The 21830-nt window shown below is 38.5% G+C and overlaps 3 non-coding genes across 3 annotated transcripts; all 3 read left to right on the top strand.

Annotated features, from left to right (window-relative positions):
- The first annotated feature begins 2536 nt into the window (after nucleotides 1-2536).
- On the top strand, nucleotides 2537-2610 carry trnat-agu (transfer RNA threonine (anticodon AGU)). The gene has a single exon. It is a non-coding gene; the product is annotated as a tRNA-Thr (tRNA).
- A 16405-nt stretch (nucleotides 2611-19015) lies between these two features.
- On the top strand, nucleotides 19016-19087 carry trnaq-cug (transfer RNA glutamine (anticodon CUG)). The gene has a single exon. It is a non-coding gene; the product is annotated as a tRNA-Gln (tRNA).
- A 1901-nt stretch (nucleotides 19088-20988) lies between these two features.
- trnai-aau (transfer RNA isoleucine (anticodon AAU)) lies at nucleotides 20989-21062 on the top strand. The gene has a single exon. It is a non-coding gene; the product is annotated as a tRNA-Ile (tRNA).
- Nucleotides 21063-21830: the final 768 nt, after the last annotated feature.

The following is a 21830-nucleotide window of genomic DNA, read 5'->3' as shown; positions in this document are numbered from 1 at the left end:
ACCTGCTAAACTTAGACCAATTGTCCCCATTAGTGGACACTTTTGTCTGCCATCTAGTGGTAGCAAAAGTACTAGAAAACTAATAAAGTTTTTTTGTTTCTTTATTAAGATTTTAACATCATGTTTTACACTTTGGTTACATTCATGACAGAAACGGTAGTTACTCATTACACGAGATTCAGGTTATATCAAACACGGTCATGGACAATTCAGTGTCTCCAATTCACCTCACTTGCATGTCTTTGGACTGTGAGAGGAAACCAGAGCACCCGGGGGAAACCCACACAACAACATGCAAACTCCACAGAGAAAGGACCCGGACCGCCCCATCTGGGGATCGAATCTAGGACCTTCTTGCTGTGACAGTGTGCGACAGTGCTACCCAACTAATAAGGTTAAAAACAAAAGGAATAGAAAAAAAAAAAAAATCAAAGCTCGGGTCTCAGGAGGTTATGGCAACTTTTAGATAACGTTCTCTGTTAGTTTTCATAAAAACATGAGAGAACATTAGGTTTCATAGTTCCCGGAACGTTCCGGGAACAGCGCTGATTTTTTTTTTTACGAACATAGAACGTTACCATAACGTTATGGGATGGTTCCCTAAAAATAACCATAGGGGAACCAAAATCTAATGTTACGGGAAGGTTCTGTGTTAGCTGGGAAGGAACATAAATTATTTTCTAATATACAATCTAGTGCACTATGTAGGGAACATAAATATATTATCTTTCACACTATCTAGTGCACTATGTAGCACACATTAATGTGTTTGTGACGTGAACAGTTAGTTTAGTAGCTCAGTTAGCAGCTCCTAAAAGTTCTGTTATTACCCATATCCTTTGCTGTGTGCAAGAGGGTTTTAGCTTTTTTTCTTTGAGGGTGGGGTACCTCCCTGAAACTTTGCAACTTGGGATATCTGACATGTTCACCTCCATCTATCCATCCAGCTCAAATACCATAAACACTACATAAAAACATGTGGAGCTAATGGTGTAATTATTTGTGTTCAATTCTTCTTTTGTGGTTCCATGGTGTAATGGTTAGCACTCTGGACTTTGAATCCAGTGATCCGAGTTCAGATCTTAGTGGAACCTGGCTTTATTTAGGTGAAAACACTGTTATCAATGCTGAGTAGAGAATAGTGTTCCACATGTGACTGCTGTATGCCGAATTGTAACACCAAAAGGCAAATTATTGTTTACAGCGCCATCTACCGGCCAACTGGGTTCTAAATTTAGACCACAATTACTTGTGCAAGTTGTACAAGCAGATCACCATTCGGAAAGGTATATCAGTGCCAAAATATGAGCCAGTTTGTTCAGTTAAACTTTATAAGCCAACACCAGCAAATAAACTTAAGAGTCACATTAGATTACATGTTAACTAGAGGTGGGCGATACCGGGAATTTTGGTATCGATCCGATACCAAGTAAATGCAGGGCCAGTATCGCCGATACCGATACTTTTTAATATTTAAGCTTCAAAGATCCAAAGGATCCAAAAGACCTAGGATAGAATTTCGTCAAACATTGTACGTGACAACAAAATACTTTATTATCACAATCAACATTTTTGTTTAGAAACAATGGAACAGTAACAAAACAAGGTTTGCCTTAACATTAGGACAATAAATCTTTTTTGAGGTAGAAAAGGAGAAACCACAATACAAAATTAAAATAAAAATTCTCCCCTCACTAGACATCTTTTCTAGTTCTTTCTTTCTTTGTTTCTTTTTTTAAATAGAATTGTTCTTAGGAAAAACAATAAAAAATAAGGAATTTTCTTCCTTTCAGTGCAATTCTGTTTTTTCTTAAATAAACAGAGTGTAAAAAAATATCACTCAACACAACTTAAAACAAAATCTCCTGAGGTAGAGGGCTGACAAACAACAAAATTAACACACCACAACAAATACTGTAAACAGTTTCAAACTTATTCTGTTTTTTCTGAGGAGAGCGCTGAGTGGGCGGGTCAGGCTGAGCCTACCTGCATGGCTGTTTGGCTGGCGCCGCTGAGCCACGTGACGGTGCAACAACAAAAGACGAGAGGGGGGGAGAGGGGGGGAGAGAGGGGGGGAGGGGGATCTGCTCCGTGCTGTGTGACACAGCGCAGCGCTACTCTTACATACAGAGAGACTTTGATGAATCCGCGAGCGCAGCAGTCAGTGCGTGCGGGAGAGAAAAAAAGCTTGAGTATCGATCTTTTTACACGAGTATTGCTCAATATCAATACCAGCGTTGGTATCGATATTATCGATATTTGGATCAATCCGCCCACCTCTAATGTTAACTTCCATCTATCCATCCAGCTTAAACACCATAAACACTACATACAAAACATGTGGAGCTATTCTTACTACAGTAAAACACACTGAACTGACTTTTAAAGTGAAGTTCAAAATGTTGTACAGAGATCGTTCCCATCTAGTGGTGCTAGATAAATTACAGCTTGTTGCTTGGGTACAGATTTGTGACATTATTATTAAATTGTCAGTGTAGAATCGGGTATGTGGGTAAACGCCCTGCCTTTGTACACAGGCTGGTTAGCTCAGTTGGTTAGAACGTGGTGCTAGTAACGCCAAGGTCGTGGGTTCGATCCCCATATAGGCCACACCCACTTTTTCTTTTATTACAGGTTTAAAGTTGCATGATACAAATGTTTGTACAAATAATATAAAACCAAAGTACAAAATAAACATTTCACTTATACCACTAGATGACGACGAAGTCTGTACAACATTTTAAACTTCACTTTAAAAGTCAGTTGAATGTGTTTTACTGTAGTAAGAATGAAAGTATGAGCTGATCTTTGTCTCATTGTGTAGCTTTGATGAAGAACAAGCCGCTGGGTCAGTGTGTAACAGGAGGTTTGGAGTGAAGGTGGGTGTGTGTGGATAAAAGCTTCCAGCACCTGGTATTCCCAGGCGGTCTCCCATCCAAGTACTAACCAGGCCCGACCCTGCTCCATTCACACCTTCTCATGTACATTCTGGTTGAGGACGGTTCATTATTTGCTAAGTGGAAATCATCTAAAGACTAGAATTTTAGAGTGTAGACCTAGAAGTGTTAAATTAAGAGGCTATTCATTTATGAAAACTTAGCATTCATAATATGAAGAATTTATGCAAACACCATAAAGACCAGGGTAAAATTCTTCCACTTGAAAGTAAAAGTTGTTCTGTGTTTATTAAAGTAGATTAAATTTGAATAAAGAACAAAAACAGGTTCAGATCTGAGGTTGGTACATTACACCACATTACATTTAATGATTAATGATCATATTCATACCATCATGTACATTTGATAATTGAAGTAGAACAGTTCAAGTGGATATTAGTGGAAAAAGAAAGTACACATAGCTTTTTCTGTACGTGCAGTAGTGGAGTATCATTTTATTTTCTCCTCTGAATGCTCTGGTGTTTTTCAAGACGATTCAGTCACAAAAACATAACTTCTGTGTGACCGTACTGGTGTCTATTAAAAATGCTGCTTCCAGTAAAACTTCATCCGCACTATAAGCAGCAATATGGGTCATCCTCTTATGTGAATGCGCTGGTGTGGTGTACTTAAAGGATATTCTTTTCACTAAAGTTCTTTTCAGACAGTGAACAGCAATGCGACCTCTCTCCTGTGTGAATGTGCTGGTGTTGTTGGAGAACATAATATGCAATAAAATACTTCCCACACTCTTAACAGTGATGTACTGTAGTTTTTCTGTGTGAATACGTTGATGCTGTTTGAGATTCTTTTTATGAGCAAAATTCTTTCCACACACTGAGCAGTAATACGGTTTCTCTCCTGTGTGAACACGCTGGTGTACTTTAAGGGCACTACTTTGAGTAAAACTCTTTCCACACTCTGTGCACACTGCAAAAAAATCACTTTAAAAAAATAAGAAAAATAAAAGCAAATCAAGACAAAAGGTACTTAAATCAAGCAAAATTATCTGCCAGTATAGTGAGAAAATTTATCTTAGCAAGATTTCCTAAAACAAGAAAAAATATCTTGTGCTATAAATTATCTTATAATCTTAAAATTAGTAAGAAATTACTTGATTTAAGGTATTATGGCTAGATTTGAGTAAAACTCATTTGCTCTAATTTCATATTAATAATTCAAAAACTAGCATAATCAGCTAAACTAGCATATCAATCTTGTTTTAAGCATTTTCATAAAACCTTATTTGGTAAAAAAATTCTTGAAATTAGAATGCTTGGACATATTTTTAGCTAAAATGGCTTTAAAATGTTCCTAAATTAACACTGTAAAGCTTAAATTAAGATCCACTCCAGAAAATAGTTCTCAAAATAAGAAATGAACAATTTAAAAACCTTCACATTGTTATAATTAACACACTAAAAAACTATCTATTAAAACAGCAAAAGAAATATTGAAATGAGATGTAAATGCTTATATTAAGCAAAAAAAAAAATCTGCCAATGTGGTATGCAAATGTTACTTAGTGAGACTTCTTAAAAACCAGCCTTAAAACCAGTCAGAAAATATGAAAATTAGAGCATTTTAATTATAACATAAGCATTAAAAATTCCGTTTCCATGCATAAAAAAATATAGAGACTCAATACAAGTCTGTTTCTCTCATATAAGTCCATTGGTAAGACTGCATTGCTAGCAATCTGAGAGGAATGTACTTTATACTCAAAGTAAAACAACATACACCAAGTCCATTTATCGAAAATACAACAGAAAATCTGAATTTTGCTATCAATTTTATTAACTTTAACAAGTGTGCCATCATGGCAGCTTGATATGAATACATTACAAGTGTGCGAACAAGACAGATTTATCCAAATACATAACAAGCATGTTCAGGCAGCTTCTGAGTATTCTATTAAAACATGTCAATCTTAGATGTCAAGGCTTTCCAATAACAATGTCCCTACGTCTACAACATTAACAACATTGCTTGGTCTTCATATACCATCTTTAAACATAAAAAAAATAATAATAAAAAGGGTCCTTCAATCTGGACCTGACTTGCAGCGCGTAATAGTACGCCATGACATACAAAACACCTTGGTGCAGCAGGCCTTCAGGGAATGTTGTCACTGTTCTTCCCAACACTGATCATGCAGTTATCCTGGTCAGTTAGAAGCAGGGGGTTGATAGACGGCATCTGCTAAGAAAAGCAGCAGCGTTTTCAGAGGGCTGAAAAAACTGAAACCAAAGGCACTATAATCCACAGACATGAACAGAACAAACTTTATTCAGCATTTAAATCACAACTTAAAGTTTCTTTGCAAGCAGTTTAGTAAACTTTTAGTAAACTATCTAAACAACAAATAAATAACAGTTGACAATACTTACCATGAGAAGATGAAACAGAGCCTCACTTGGCTGTCCTAGTTTCTGTGGTGGTGCAACTCCTGATGGGAAGAGTGCTGGAAGGCCGTTCAAAAGCTCAATGGACTGTTGCACTATATAAAGAAAAGCAATGCCTTACTGAAATTGAAATCACTTTTAAAATCAATTTTTTCCCTTCCCGAATTTTTACAATATGTCATATCTAATTCATTTAATTTTTGCCTGGCCACACCACAGGATTTACAATAATTACACATTTATTTTACCTTCAGTCACCGGAACCCCCAGACTTCAAATCTACCCAGAATAAAACAGACACCACCAAACGTGTACAAAGTTCTAGACCAACCTGAGAGCTCACAACATTTCTCATGAACAGACATGACTTTAGACGGGGCTTCAGACTACCGCTTGTTGAGGGTGATAAAAATAGCACATGGGATATTTTACTGATTACTGATAAACTGTTTTGCTTCAGGGTCGAGTGGCAAATAAAGACTTAACACTCAACAGCTATAAAACAATCATTTACTAATAAAGCAGTATTTAATCCAGAAATTATTTTAAATCACTTTTATTTCATCAAGTTTTTACTGCAAGCATAACGCAAATTTCTATATTTAATGAGAATGTATTGTAGCATCAAGCTAACAGTTTTGTCTGTTTGTGTTTTTTAACACTTAAACAGACAAAGTTTCTAACAAACATTTAAGTAACATTTCCTGTTAGTCTCTGTAATCTGGTCAACCTTCTAAGTACTATTCACAAACAACAATCTAATGTTTGTGTTCAGTGATTAGCCAGTTTAGTGATTTTCAAACATAAATTAGGCTCCAGGGAACAAAAAATATGTTTGTGATATTCTTCTTTCAGCCATAAATGTTAATAATTGTTTATAATTACTGTTTGCTAGCTATTTAAATCGATTAACCATAACATTAACACCACCCCCTTGTATCTACACTCATTGTCTATTTTATCAGCTCCACTTACCATACTGGAGTACTTTTCTAGTTCTACAATTACTGACTGTAGTCCATCAGTTTCTCTGCATACTTTGTTAGCCACCTGTTCTTCAATGGTCAGGACCCCCACAGGACCAACACAGAGCAGGTATTAATTCACTGAATGATTGTCTCAGCACTGCAGTGACTGACATGGTGGTGGTGTTTTAGTGTGAGTTGAACTAGTACAAGTGGATCAGACACAGCAGTGCTGCTGGAGTTTTTAAAACATTGTGTCCACTCATTGTCCACTCTACAGACACTCCTACCTTGTAGATGTAAAGTCTGAGACGTTTGCTCATTTCTTGCTGCAGTTTGTGTTGGTCATGCACTAGTCCTTCATTAGTGGTCACAGGATGCTGCCCAAAGAACATTGTTGGCTGGTGGACTCAGCAGTGGAACTGAGATGCTTAAAAACTCAATTAGCACTGCTGTCTTATCCACTCATATCAGTGCAACACACACCAACACACTACCATCACATCAGTGTCACTGCAGTGCTGAGAATAATCCACCACCCAAAGAAAACCTGCTCTGTGTTGATACTCTGGGGGTCCCGAAGAACAGGATGGAAGAGGGATAAAGCATGCAGAGAAACTGATGGACTACAGACTGTAATGGTAGAACTACAAAGTACTCCAGTATGATAAGTGGAGCTGATAAAATAGACGATGAGTGTAGATTAAGGTGGTGTTAATGTTACGGCTGATGTGTGTATGATGCCCATTACAATGCATGCTGGTTACAATGCATTCTGAGCCACAATATTACAGTATTTACATATAATTGTAAGAGTTATTACAAAAAAAAACCTAACTACAATATTAAATTACATTGATGTGTTTTCATGAATGAAGTTCATTATAAGTAATAAAGTGATGCTTTAAAATATTTTAGACAGCGGTGCCTCTAGGGGTGCTAACTGCTGAATACATTTTGAGTAATGACTTATATTGAATTTACCTTCATCCAGAGTCACTGGTGGCCTCATTACATTTTTTATGACTCCAAAGAACTGAACTTTTGAACAGAATGCTTTCCATCCGTTCTGTGGTGTACTTGTGATTGCCAGATTAAAGAATCATCCATCCAACTCATCCATCACCTGTAAACAAGCACAAACAGCCATGAGAACATATTTTAGAGAACTAGAACTGAAACATCTCAATTTTTATTTAATCACTATTTCTGATCTAAAACTGAGATCACTATTGTCACAATTCATTTGGGCCCTAAGGAGAAAAAAATATGATTTAAGAGATATTTAAAACAAGGAGTTTACAAAAAGTATAAATATAAATTTATATGTACACTGCCTTCTAAACGAAACAAAGTATAATTTACATAACATTACAAATAAACAAAATACTAAGAGATGAGTTACAAGAATTACTAAAATAATTCAAACAGCAGATATTAACTATGAGAGGCCGTGTAGGCCATAATTCTGAGATGAATTCTCTCACACACACTATCATACTCTCTCACACACACTATCATACTGTCTCACACACACCATCATACTCTCTCACACACACTATCATACTCTCTCACACACACTATCATACTCTCTCACACACACACCATCATACTCTCTCACACACACCATCATACTCTCTCACACACACCATCATACTCTCTCACACACACCATCATACTCTCTCACACACACTATCATACTCTCATACACACACTATCATACTCTCTCACACACACCATCATACTCTCTCACACACACTATCATACTCTCTCACACACACCATCATACTCTCTCACACACACTATCATACTCTCATACACACAGCACTATTCTCTCTTGCACAGATAACTATAGCTACTTAAACATGCATTATGTGCTTTCATGATAATCTGTGTAACAGAGAATAGTAATATATGTATGTACAGTGTATCACAAAAGTGAGTACACCCCTCACATTTCTGCAAATATTTCATTATATCTTTTCATGGGACAACACTATAGACATGAAACTTGGATATAACTTAGAGTAGTCAGTGTACAGCTTGTATAGCAGTGTAGATTTACTGTCTTCTGAAAATAACTCAACACACAGCCATTAATGTCTAAATAGCTGGCAACATAAGTGAGTACACCCCACAGTGAACATGTCCAAATTGTGCCCAAATGTGTCGTTGTCCCTCCCTGGTGTCATGTGTCAAGGTCCCAGGTGTAAATGGGGAGCAGGGCTGTTAAATTTGGTGTTTTGGGTACAATTCTCTCATACTGGCCACTGGATATTCAACATGGCACCTCATGGCAAAGAACTCTCTGAGGATGTGAGAAATAGAATTGTTGCTCTCCACAAAGATGGCCTGGGCTATAAGAAGATTGCTAACACCCTGAAACTGAGCTACAGCATGGTGGCCAAGGTCATACAGCGGTTTTCCAGGACAGGTTCCACTCGGAACAGGCTTCGCCAGGGTCGACCAAAGAAGTTGAGTCCACGTGTTCGGCATCATATCCAGAGGTTGGCTTTAAAAAATAGACACATGAGTGCTGCCAGCATTGCTGCAGAGGTTGAAGACGTGGGAGGTCAGCCTGTCAGTGCTCAGACCATACGCCGCACACTGCATCAACTCGGTCTGCATGGTCGTCATCCCAGAAGGAAGCTGACGCACAAGAAAGCCCGCAAACAGTTTGCTGAAGACAAGCAGTCCAAGAACATGGATTACTGGAATGCCCTGTGGTCTGACGAGACCAAGATAAACTTGTTTGGCTCAGATGGTGTCCAGCATGTGTGGCGGCGCCCTGGTGAGAAGTACCAAGACAACTGTATCTTGCCTACAGTCAAGCATGGTGGTGGTAGCATCATGGTCTTGGGCTGCATGAGTGTTGCTGGCACTGGGGAGCTGCGGTTCATTGAGGGAAACATGAATTCCAACATGTACTGTGACATTCTGAAACAGAGCATGATCCCCTCCCTTTGAAAACTGGGCCTCATGGCAGTTTTCCAACAGGATAACGACCCCAAACACAACCTCCAAGATGACAACTGCCTTGCTGAGGAAGCTGAAGGTAAAGGTGATGGACTAAACCCAATTGAGCACCTGTGGCGCATCCTCAAGTGGAAGGTGGAGGAGTTCAAGGTGTCTAACATCCACCAGCTCCGTGATGTCATCATGGAGGAGTGGAAGAGGATTCCAGTAGCAACCTGTGCAGCTCTGGTGAATTCCATGCCCAGGAGGGTTAAGGCAGTGCTGGATAATAATGGTGGTCACACAAAATATTGACACTTTGGGCACAATTTGGACATGTTCACTGTGGGGTGTACTCACTTATGTTGCCAGCCATTTAGACATTAATGGCTGTGTGTTGAGTTATTTTCAGAAGACAGTAAATCTACACTGCTATACAAGTTGTACACTGACTACTCTAAGTTACAGGGGTTGGACAATGAAACTGAAACACCTGTCATTTTAGTGTGGGAGGTTTCATGGCTAAATTGGACCAGTCTGGTGGCCAATCTTCATTAATTGCACATTGCACCAGTAAGAGCAGAGTGTGAAGGTTCAATTAGCAGGGTAAGAGCACAGTTTTGCTCAAAATATTGCAATGCACACAACATTATGGGTGACATACCAGAGTTCAAAAGAGGACAAATTGTTGGTGCACGTCTTGCTGGCGCATCTGTGACCAAGACAGCAAGTCTTTGTGATGTATCAAGAGCCACGTTATCCAGGGTAATGTCAGCATACCACCAAGAAGGACAAACCACATCCAACAGGATTAACTGTGGACGCAAGAGGAAGCTGTCTGAAAGGGATGTTCGGGTGCTAACCCGGATTGTATCCAAAAAACATAAAACCACGGCTGCCCAAATCACGGCAGAATTAAATGTGCACCTCAACTCTCCTGTTTCCACCAGAACTGTCCGTCGGGAGCTCCACAGGGTCAATATACACGGCCGGGCTGCTATAGCCAAACCTTTGGTCACTCGTGCCAATGCCAAACGTCGGTTTCAATGGTGCAAGGAGCGCAAATCTTGGGCTGTGGACAATGTGAAACATGTATTGTTCTCTGATGAGTCCACCTTTACTGTTTTCCCCACATCCGGGAGAGTTACGGTGTGGAGAAGCCCCAAAGAAGCGTACCACCCAGACTGTTGCATGCCCAGAGTGAAGCATGGGGGTGGATCAGTGATGGTTTGGGCTGCCATATCATGGCATTCCCTTGGCCCAATACTTGTGCTAGATGGGCGCGTCACTGCCAAGGACTACCGAACCATTCTGGAGGACCATGTGCATCCAATGGTTCAAACATTGTATCCTGAAGGCGGTGCCGTGTATCAGGATGACAATGCACCAATACACACAGCAAGACTGGTGAAAGATTGGTTTGATGAACATGAAAGTGAAGTTGAACATCTCCCATGGCCTGCACAGTCACCAGATCTAAATATTATTGAGCCACTTTGGGGTGTTTTGGAGAAGCGAGTCAGGAAACGTTTTCCTCCACCAGCATCACGTAGTGACCTGGCCACTATCCTGCAAGAAGAATGGCTTAAAATCCCTCTGACCACTGTGCAGGACTTGTATATGTCATTTCCAAGACGAATTGACGCTGTATTGGCCGCAAAAGGAGGCCCTACACCATACTAATAAATTATTGTGGTCTAAAACCAGGTGTTTCAGTTTCATTGTCCAACCCCTGTATATCCAAGTTTTATTTCTATAGTGTTGTCCCATGAAAAGATATAATAAAATATTTGCAGAAATGTGAGGGGTGTACTCACTTTTGTGATACACTGTAAGTTTGGTAGTCTGTGTAAGGGACGTTAACACTGTATGTAAAACAAAATCTACTATATGTGTAAGAGAATATTTTTATATGTAAAACAGAATAATAGCATTGGTAAGCGTAATAAATAGTGTATGTGAATGCAAATAATCATGTTTATGGAACAGAATGATAGTGAATACAAGACAGAATGATAGTGCATGTGAATGAGAATAGTTGTATGTGTGAGAGAGTTTGATTGAAACGGAAACGAGTTTGATTGAAACGGAAGTAATATTAAATTCTCAGTACCTGATTGGTAGAAGACGCGGGATTTCACAGACATGTCCCGCCTTCCTCATTATTACTGATAGGAGAGGATAGTGGACCGAGAGAGGATCAATGGTGCCACCGGCCTGTTAACAACATTTTAAACCTTTCCACCACTGCCACATCCATGTCAGAAATGTGGATTTAATGGGGACAGGCCGACAGGAGTCTAAACGTGGCCACGGAGGAAGAAATGCGGTGAAGCTTTATATCCGAATCATCAGCCAGGTGATGCGAGCTCCATATCAGCCTCAACCACAGAGAGCAGAGGCTCCAGAGTCAGGGGACAGGTGAGTTCACTACATCATTCACCTCTTCATTTAGCTTCTGATAGAGTCGGGTTTAGATTGGGATATTTAATAAATATTCGTCTTTGTAAGGGACCGTCTGCAAATTACACGTTTTAAACGTTCTAGTAATGCCAAACTAAGTAAGTGAGTTCTCATAAAGCAAATTTATAAGAAACTTTGTTTTGGAAGCTTTCTTAAAGAACAATAAATAAAATTACTTTATCGTTTTAATGGCTATAGTTGCTCCACATTATTGTGTCACTACATTCGAGTCGAATTACATGGAACTTTTGGACTCTTCCCTATGTAGGTCTTCATAAGTAAAATAAAATATAGATTCATTTTGTATACACAATCATAAACAAGCTGCTGCACATGGAAAGCTACAGACTTACAGTCTAACATTTCAAAATCTGTCTCAGTGCTCATTCTAACTTAGCCACTTGCACTATTAAAGTTTGTTATCTTTCTTTTATTACAGAAAATGTAATTCATTATAGATTGAGACCAAGCTCTCTTGAGTAACTGTTCTCTAAATATTTGATTGGGTGAATTGCTATAGACTGGTTTTGAAACTAAATTCAATTTTTGTGATTTCAGTATTAAACTTTTGATGGCATGAGGAAACAAACTGGTTTCACCAAAGTTGCACGAGGGCCAGAAACTAAATACATTTTCACAATACATTTACATCAAAGGCAGTGTACGTTAGACAATGACACATTTACGGTAAGTTATTTAAAAATAATGTAAGCAGTATGTTTATATTGCATATTATTAATAATAATAAGTAATTTGTAGCATTTAGATTTCATGGTTTGGCAATAGGCTAACCCCCAACATTTTCTAAATGCATTGTGTGTGTGTTTGTTTTGTTTGTTTTTAGTTTGTCACCACAGATTTAGAGGACAGTGGTGTGGAGGTTGACACGACAACAGCATCTAGTGACCACAGAAGTACCACACCAGTCATTGTATGACTACAAGGACTAAGGATACCTTAATCCACCTGAGTGACAGATTATTTGCTGTTGAGACTGTTCTGAAATAATTGGTTTCTGCATGCAACAATAAATAAGAAACATTTGTTTGCTTGGGACAAGATCTTTGTTAACCAGTATAATAGTGATTTCCTGACCTGTCCATAACTTGATAATAAATATCTAAATATTATATGGGGTGTCCTCGTTTTTTTTTTTTTTTTTTTTTTTTTTTTTTACATTACTGCATTGTTTCATTTATCAGAAATACATTATGACGTTTTAATTACTATCACAAATAACTCTAATAACCATAACTAATTTGGAATTTGAACATTGTAAATTCTTTGGCCAGTTGCACACCCGTGATGGAAGGCATGTCCATTTGGGTCCAGCACCTGCAGCGCATGCCAGCGCTGTTTTCTGATGTTGCAAGACTGTTGTCCTCCTAGCACGTACCTTTCATCTGCATTTGGGGTGATTTGAAGAATCTTATTAACAATGTCAGCCAAAGTCGCAGACATTGCTGTATGCTCTCTCTCTCACACACACACACACGTCAGTTAACCAATTTGAAGTTGCTATTTGTGCCTGTATAATTTCCTCCTGATGATTCCAAAGCATACAGCTATTCTTTAGCAACGAATTTCAAGAGACAAACCGAAGGTAATTTGTTTATGTAGGATGACCAGTTCTGATTGTTGGAGGTAATCTTGGAGAAAATATATCCCTATGTCTAATTTCTACTGATCTTGAGTTTTCCTATAAATTTTTTAGGGAACAAAAACATGCATAATGTGCCTCCAGTGCACCCAAACTTCATTGACTGTCACCTCCTTCTAACTGCGGGCTAATTAAAAGAAAGTAAAAAGTTGTCAGTGTTTATCCATTAAGCTCACAAAATAATATTTCCAGAATCATGCTGGTATGTCCCATGCTGTCAGTTTTCCTTTCAATGTTCTAAATGCATCTCATTGTCATGGACAAAAATAGTAAAACATGTCCTCCTCATTACCATTTATTTCCACAAACCAAAGTGACCTTGTAAAAAAGGTAGAAAGTAGAAATATCATGGCTAGTTCAACAAAGCTCAACAAAAGTGTAGTCATTGTTAAAAGGTCTGCTGCCAGATTTAAATGTTTTTTGTAGACCAATTTATGTGCAGGCTCTGTTCTTACAGCTGTAAGCCAATCTGACTTCCTGTCCTCCTTCCTGGCCTCCTTTTAACACCTTGATGGTGTGTGAGAGAGTATGATGGTGTGTGTGAGAGAGTATGATGGTGTGTGTGAGAGAGTATGATGGTGTGTGTGAGAGAGTATGATGGTGTGTGTGAGAGAGTATGATAGTGTGTGTGAGAGAGTATGATGGTGTGTGTGAGAGAGTATGATGGTGTGTGTGAGAGAGTATGATAGTGTGTGTGAGAGAGTATGATGGTGTGTGAGAGAGTATGATAGTGTGTGTGAGAGAGTATGATGGTGTGTGTGAGAGAGTATGATGGTGTGTGTGAGAGAGTATGATAGTGTGTGAGAGAGTATGATGGTGTGTGTGAGAGAGTATGATGGTGTGTGTGAGAGAGTATGATAGTGTGTGTGAGAGAGTATGATGGTGTGTGAGAGAGAGTATGATAGTGTGTGTGAGAGAGAGAGAGTATGATAGTGTGTGTGAGAGAATTCATCTCAGAATTATGGCCTACACGGCCTCTCATATAACAATGTCAGTTTACTCACTCCTATGTGGACTTTGTGGTACTCAGACCACACCTCTGTTATGTTGATTCCAGCGTACAGACCGCTCACCAGTCGCTACAAACCAGAACTAAAACAGGTAAAGACCTGGCTAGCGGTAGCCTTCTCTGCTCTTCAGTACACTGACTGGGACGTGTTTTTATTCATCTAAAAACAGGACAGAAGCTTTCAGGAATCAATAATGAGAACGAGGATTAAGGTTCAATATGTAGATATTTTATTAGCAATCAAGCAATAACAAGCAAAATACATAAATGACACATAAATGACCATAACAATACTAATTCTAGACTGGATAGGTGGCCATTTGCCCAGACTGTAGCAACTGCTCAAGTATATGAAAACATCAGATTGTACAAAACTGATTGTACCAAGTTGTATAAACCAAACAATGAAAATGTGTGAAACACAAGTTATATAAGTTACATCTGTGCCAACATATAAAAATAATAATACAATTTATTTATGGGCGCCTTTGAAAACACTCAAGGACACCTTACAATAAAAAACATCAGTACATAATTAATTACACAGATTAAGGGTAGGCGAGTTTAAAGAAATACGTTTTAAGGCATGTTTTGAAACTAGGGAATGAATCAATGGTGCGAATGTCAGGAGGGAGAGAGTTCCAGAGATGTGGGGCAGAGTAACTAAAAGCTCTAGCTCCCATATGAGGTAGACCAAAAAGAAAAGAGTTACAATAATCAATTTGAGATGTGACCAGGGCATGAACAAGAACATCAGCACCTCTAGGAGAAAGGAATGGATGTAGATGATTTATGTTACGTAAATGGAAATAAGCGGATCGTGTGATTAAAAAAAAAAAAAATTTGCATAAAAGTTAGCGCATCTAAACTTTTTTGTTTAAATCAACACAATATACAAAACAAGGCGTGGAAACAATAAAGAATATAACAAATATATTACAAATAGAAGGAAAAGCGGTGGATATCACAAGTAATCGTACCGTAAAACAGGGTTTAAATGCGCACTAAAACTTTATTAAAGCTTATTAGAGCTTCAGTATGTCCTGGTGGAGTATTTTAGAAAGTGGTGCAACAGCGACATCTAGAGTTTACATGCGGTACCGCCCAGAAATATACAGGACCATAAGTCTGTTAATAACAGTGCTGCTGGGTCCTAGTGCCGTATAGTTCACCTTAAAATAAATGCTTATCACAACCACCGATAAAATAAAAACATTAGTTTAGTATTACGTGCAAAATGGAGAAAGCTTTAAAAAACACAGATAAGGCGTGTAAGAAATACATGTAAGAAACAGCATGTCTAAAATATAAAAAAAGGTGAGTTCAGGGCTTTTGCCAGTTTGAATACCCAGCTAGCACAATCATCTGGCTTGGCTGGGGTTGGCTGGTGCTCGTAGAAACGCGTGCTCAACCAATCAGAATGCAGCACCAGGTTTGTACATGTGCGTTTGGACGTTCTGCAGTTAGGTTTGTATATGAGACTCGCCTTATGTTCCCAGCATTGAAGTTCGGATGCTGGAGCTCGGCAGTCTAAAGTGCTGTAACGCTCATTGAAGTCCTGACTAAACAGTTAAAGTGACTCGACCCTGTCGTGTGCTTTTATTCCCACACCTCCACCACCGCACAGCAAAAGACCCGTAACATCCCCACCGGACAGCGGCTAGGCCCAGAGCCGTAGATAGAGAGAGTTGCGACACTCCTTGATCTGCTCTATATATATGTGTGTGATAAATATTTATGGTATGTATATAGGATGTATTAGTAGATGTAGTAGTAGTAGTATGTTTAGTAGTATTGTGTATGCATAGTATAGTATTTATATTTACAATATTGTTCACTTTTATAATTATTATTCTTATATGCAATTACACTGCCTGGCCAAAAAAAGTTCACCACCTGGATTTAACTAAGCAAGTAGGTAAGAGCCTTCTATTGGATAATTACTTCATGGGTGATTATGTTTCAGCTGGCAACAAGTTATTTAACCCTAACTGATGCAGTAAGTAGCTTCTCATTTGTTAACCATGTGGAAAGACACATCCTGTGGTCGTGGAAAAGATGTTAATCTGTTTCAGAAGGGTCAAATTATTGGCATCAAGCAGAGAAAACATCTAAGGAGATGCTGAAACTACTAAAATCAGGGTAAGAACTGTTCAACGCATTATTAAAAAGTGGAAGGACAGTGGGGGGGGCATCATCTTCAAAGAAAATCTTGAATGATCGTGATCGACGATCACTTAAACATTTGGTGAAAGGGCAAAGGGAACTCAAACAGCTGTGTAGCCTTAAGAAAACCACTTGTCAGTGAGGCTAACTGGCAGAAACGGCTTCAATTTGCTAGGGAACATAAAGATTAGACTCTGGAGCAATAGAAGAAGGTCATGTGGTCTGATGAGTCCAGATTTACCCTGTTCCAGAGTGATGGGTGCATCAGGGTAAGAAGAGAGGCGGCTGAAGCGATGCACCCATCATGCCTAGTGCCTACCGTACAAGCCTGTGGGGGCAGTGCTATGATCTGGGGTCGCTGCAGTCGGTCAGGGTCTAGGTTCAGCAACAGTTATGTTCCCAAAGAATGAGGTCAGCTGACTACCTGAATATACTGAACCACCAGGTTATTCCATCAATGGATTTTTTTTCTCCCTGATGGCACGGGCATATTCCAAGATGACAATGCCAGGATTCATTGAGCTCAAATTGTGAAAGAGTGGTTCAGGGAGCGTGAGACGTCATTTTCACACATGGATTGGCCACCACAGAGTCCAGACCTGAACCCCATTGAGAATCTTTGGGATGTGCTGGAGAAGACTTTGCGCAGTGGTCCAAATCTCCCATCATCAATACAAGATCTTGGGGGAAATTAATGCAACTCTGGACAGAAATAAATGTTGTGACATTGCAGAAGCTTGTGGAAACGATGCCACAGAGAATGTGTGCCGTAATCAAAGCTAAAGGCGGTCCAACCAAATATTAGAGAGTGTGACCTTTTTTTTGGCCAGGCAGTATATATGTTATTTTATATATACAATATTCATATAGTTGTCATTTTGTTCATAATATTCTGATTATTATTTTTTAATATTCTGATTATTATTATTATAGTACTTGCTGCAATTATCTTAATAAAATACTTTCTACTGCACAATCTGTAGTTATTCTGTAGTATAAATCTACTATTTTATCTATGAGGATGGGAAAGGAGAAGAAAACGGTAAATAAATAGTATCGCAGTGTTTCGGGGGCTATTCCGGCCCAGTTATGGGAGAGTCAGTGGAGATCTGGTATCCGGATTTGGGCCAGTGTATTTGGCCCGATTCTGGGCAGTCATTCAAAAAGAGTCAGAGCCGACACGGGCTGCCGGCACTGAACCAGATGCGGCAGGCTCGGCTGGCAGGAGCTGCGCCGGAAGTGCGCCACAATTACAAGGCTAGCTGGGCTGCATTAGTGGTGTGCGATACTGCAACATTTGGTATCGATCCGATACCAAGTAAATACAGGGCCAGTATCGCCGATATCGATCCGATACTGATACTTTGTACTTACTTTCATGTAGGGAAGAGCAGTGTATCATGATTTATGAGGTGAATGTATCATCAATTTGCTTTGACTAATAAATGATTTTGTGTTTATTAGTTCATCATGTGCAGTGAAAACCCACTACAGTTTATAGGTGAATATAACGTAATTTTATTAATGTAATAAACTAATGAAGTCTGGGGTTTTTGTTGAGAAACAATTATATAATAAGAAATATAATTCCCCCTCTCATTGTACACTCTGGCTTTTTGTAAAATAAAGTACAGAAAAAGTTTCGGGAGTCTCCCGCATATACATAGCGGCTCTCTGATTCCCGGAATTCAGATAAAATCTCCCGGAATCTAGAACGAGCGGCCAAGAGCGTGCACACACACACACACAAAGGTGACACAGACTTTATTAATACGATCGCATATTAAATCCGTTATCTGATATACAATCTAGTGCACTGTGTAGGGAACATAAATCAATTGTGTAATATACTGTCTAGTGCACTATGTAGGGAACATAAATCTATGATTGAATATACAATCTAGTGCACTATGTAGGGAACATAATTAATTTTGTAATTCACTATCTAGTGCACTATGTAGGGAACATAAATACATATCTAAAATACTATCTAGTGTACTATGTAGGGAACCTAAATCCGTTAACTGATATGCTTCCTTAAGCATTATGTAAGAAACATAAGTCTATTATCTAGTACACTATCTAGTGCACTAAGTAAAAAACATAAATTCCTTTTTAATATACAATCTAGTGCACTATGTAGGGAACATAAATCAATTATCTTGCACACTATCTAGTGCACTATGTAGTACACATTAATGAGTTTGTGACGTGAACAGTTAGTTTAGTAGCTCAGTTAGCAGCTCCAAAAAGTTCTGTTATCACCCATAATCCTTTGCTGTGTGCGAGAGGGTTTTAGCTTTTTTTTTTAGCTCCCTGAAATGAGTTTTTGCAACTTGGGATGTCTGACATGTTAACTTCCATCTATCCATCCAGCTTAAATACCATAAACACTACATAAAACATGTGGAGCTAATGGTGTAATTATTAACCTTTGTACTGGGTTCTTCTTTTGTGGTTCCATGGTGTAATGGTTAGCACTCTGAACTCTGAATCCAGTGATCCGAGTTCAAATCTCGGTGGAACCTGGTTTTATTTATGTAAAAACACTGTTATCAATGCTGAGTATAAAATAGTGTTCCACATGTGACTGCTCTATGCCAAATTGTAACACCAAAAGGCAAATCATTGTTTACAGCGCCATCTACCGGCCAACTGAATCCTAAACTTAACTCAGTGCAGTTTAACAGTGGAATAGTTTGTTATTTTGATACTTGGGTGGCAATGTTTAACTAAAATTACTTTTATTTACTGCCTAAAACTAAATTACCTCAGAATTAAATCAATCACGTAAGTTTAAAAAATCTGAGATGTAAAAGTGAAGTCTGAAGTTGTGTGTGTGTGTATTTTTTTTTTTTTGCTTTATTTACTCAGCAAATGGTGAATCTTTACGCCATTTAGTTTTGTAATGACACGGTTCCATGGTGTAATGGTTAGCACTCTGGACTCTGAATCCAGCGGTATGAGTTCAAATCTCAGTGGCATCTGAGATGTTAAAGTCTGAAGGTGTGTGTGTATTTCTCTTTTTGGCTTTATTTACTCAGCAAATGGCAAGTTTCTTTTGGGAGCCGGTGTGAGTTCCAAGGTTTAGAAACTTTAGCAGTTTCAGGATGGTAGCATTCAGCGCATGTGCAGTACAACAGAGCGCTTGTGGGTAGTAGACCACAATTGTTTGTGCTAGTTGTGTCAACCAAGCAGATCACCATTCAGGAAGGTATATCAGTGCCAAAATACGAGTCAGTTTGTTCAGTAAAACTTTATAAGCCAACAGCAGCAAATAAACTTAAGAGTCACCTTAGATTACATGTTAACTTCCATCTATCCATCCAGCTTAAATACCATAAACACTACATATAAAACATGTGGAGCTATTCTTACTACAGTAAAACACACTGAACTGACTTTTAAAGTGAAGTTCAAAATGTTGTACAGATATCGTTCCCATCTAGTGGTGCTAGATAAATTACAGCTTGTTGCTTGGGTACAGATTTGTGACATTATTATTAAATTGTTGTTGTTGTGTTTGTTGTTATTTTTTAACTGTTCATGTTTTTAAATGTAAAACCATAAACAGCACCGTCTATAAATAAATGAATCTTGTGCTTCCACTTGAGATTTTTGTTTACGTGAACAATGTCTGAAATTTGACGAGCTTGATTAGTTTGTAATATGTGTTAAGATGATGAATGAACCTAAACACTTGCTTTTCAATTTTAAGTTTTTATTTATTTATTTTAGTTGGCACCGGCAAGATAAAGAAAGCAAAAATAAAGTGTCCCAAGTGTTTTTGTAACGTGTTGTAGACCTGCAATGGCGACTGTTTTTGGTATACAGGAAAGAAAAGGCTGAATGCAGGTGAAAATGTGTTATTTGGCAACCAGCACTGTGTAAATATTGGACAGAACACATGATGGGTTATTTTAACTTGTTGGGTTTGTTTGTTTGTTCATTTGGATTTTAACGTCATGTTTTACACTCTTTGGTTACATTTATCACAGACACACAGTAGTTACTCGTTGCACAAGGTTTTATCACTTCTCAAGGTTATATCGAACACAGCCATGGACAATTTAGTATGTCTGCTATTCAGTGGTGTTGCCAGCTTTATGCCACTTGTTTAGAGTTATGTAGCCCTCAGACAATTATCCAGTCTATTTAGTGAGGTTCAAGCCTGTATAACGGCCTCAAAAGAAGAGGAGGATGTCTGTCTTCTTGTTGGGTTCTTCTGATACAGATACTACTAAGTGGAAGAGTCAATAGAACAATGTCTGAACCACTATAAAGCAGAGCCCAAAATGGATATGGAAGGGTGTCCACTACAGTGGTGGTCAACAAGAGAAGGAGCAAAAGCAAGGCTGTAGCAGGTCCATAACTGAAGAGCTGTCAGTGTAGAATCGGGTATGTGGGTATATGCCGACCTTTGTACACAGGCCGGTTAGCTCAGTTGGTTAGAGCATGGTGCTAATAACGCCAAGGTCGCGGGTTCGATCCCCGTACGGGCCACACCCACTTTTGGACTTTAACAAACAAGTGATCCTTCCCTAACTAGCAGGTCCTATGCACCTGGGCTTCAAACGGTGTCTCTGACAAGTGTGAGATCTGTGTACTTTGGTCAGTGGAAGTAGTTTTATAGCTTTATAAAAACATTTTACTTACGTGTCCAGCCCTGCTACACAAACTGTCATTTTTGTCCCTGTTAAAAACTTTAGCTTAGTTACAGCAAATAAAGACACATTTAAAATCTTCATCTTTTATTACAGGTTTAAAGTTGCATAAAACAAATGTTTGTACAAATAATATAAAACCAAAGTACAAAATAAACATTTCACTTATTTTAATTATCTCACAAATCACTTCTCAGTTTTAAAGGTCAAAGGCAGCAGCATCTTTTAGATCAGAACAGCTATTAACATTAAATATCACTAAAGAGGAAATCCTGAAGACAGCAATGTAAACCTTTCATTTAAATACAAGCTGCAGTAAAGTTACATAGTTGATCCATGGTAAAAAAGAATCTCACAGCTCAGCACAATGGTTAAACTGCACAACCCAAAAAGTTAAAATAACCCATCATGTGTTCTGTCCAATAGTTACACAGTGCTGGGTTGCCAAATAACACTCTTTCACCTGTATTCGGCCTTTTCTTTCCTGAATACCAAAAACAGTCGCCATTGAAGGTCTACAACACGTTACAAAAACACTTGGGACAGAAGAGCCATAAACACTCTCTCATTTTATATATTATACAAATAAAATAATTGTAATAATAAT

The sequence above is a fragment of the Trichomycterus rosablanca genome, chromosome 14, assembly GCF_030014385.1.
Source record: "Trichomycterus rosablanca isolate fTriRos1 chromosome 14, fTriRos1.hap1, whole genome shotgun sequence".
NCBI classification, from domain to species: Eukaryota; Metazoa; Chordata; class Actinopteri; order Siluriformes; family Trichomycteridae; genus Trichomycterus; species Trichomycterus rosablanca.
Note: the sequence above shows the minus strand (reverse complement) of the source record. Positions and strands in the feature narration are given on the sequence as shown.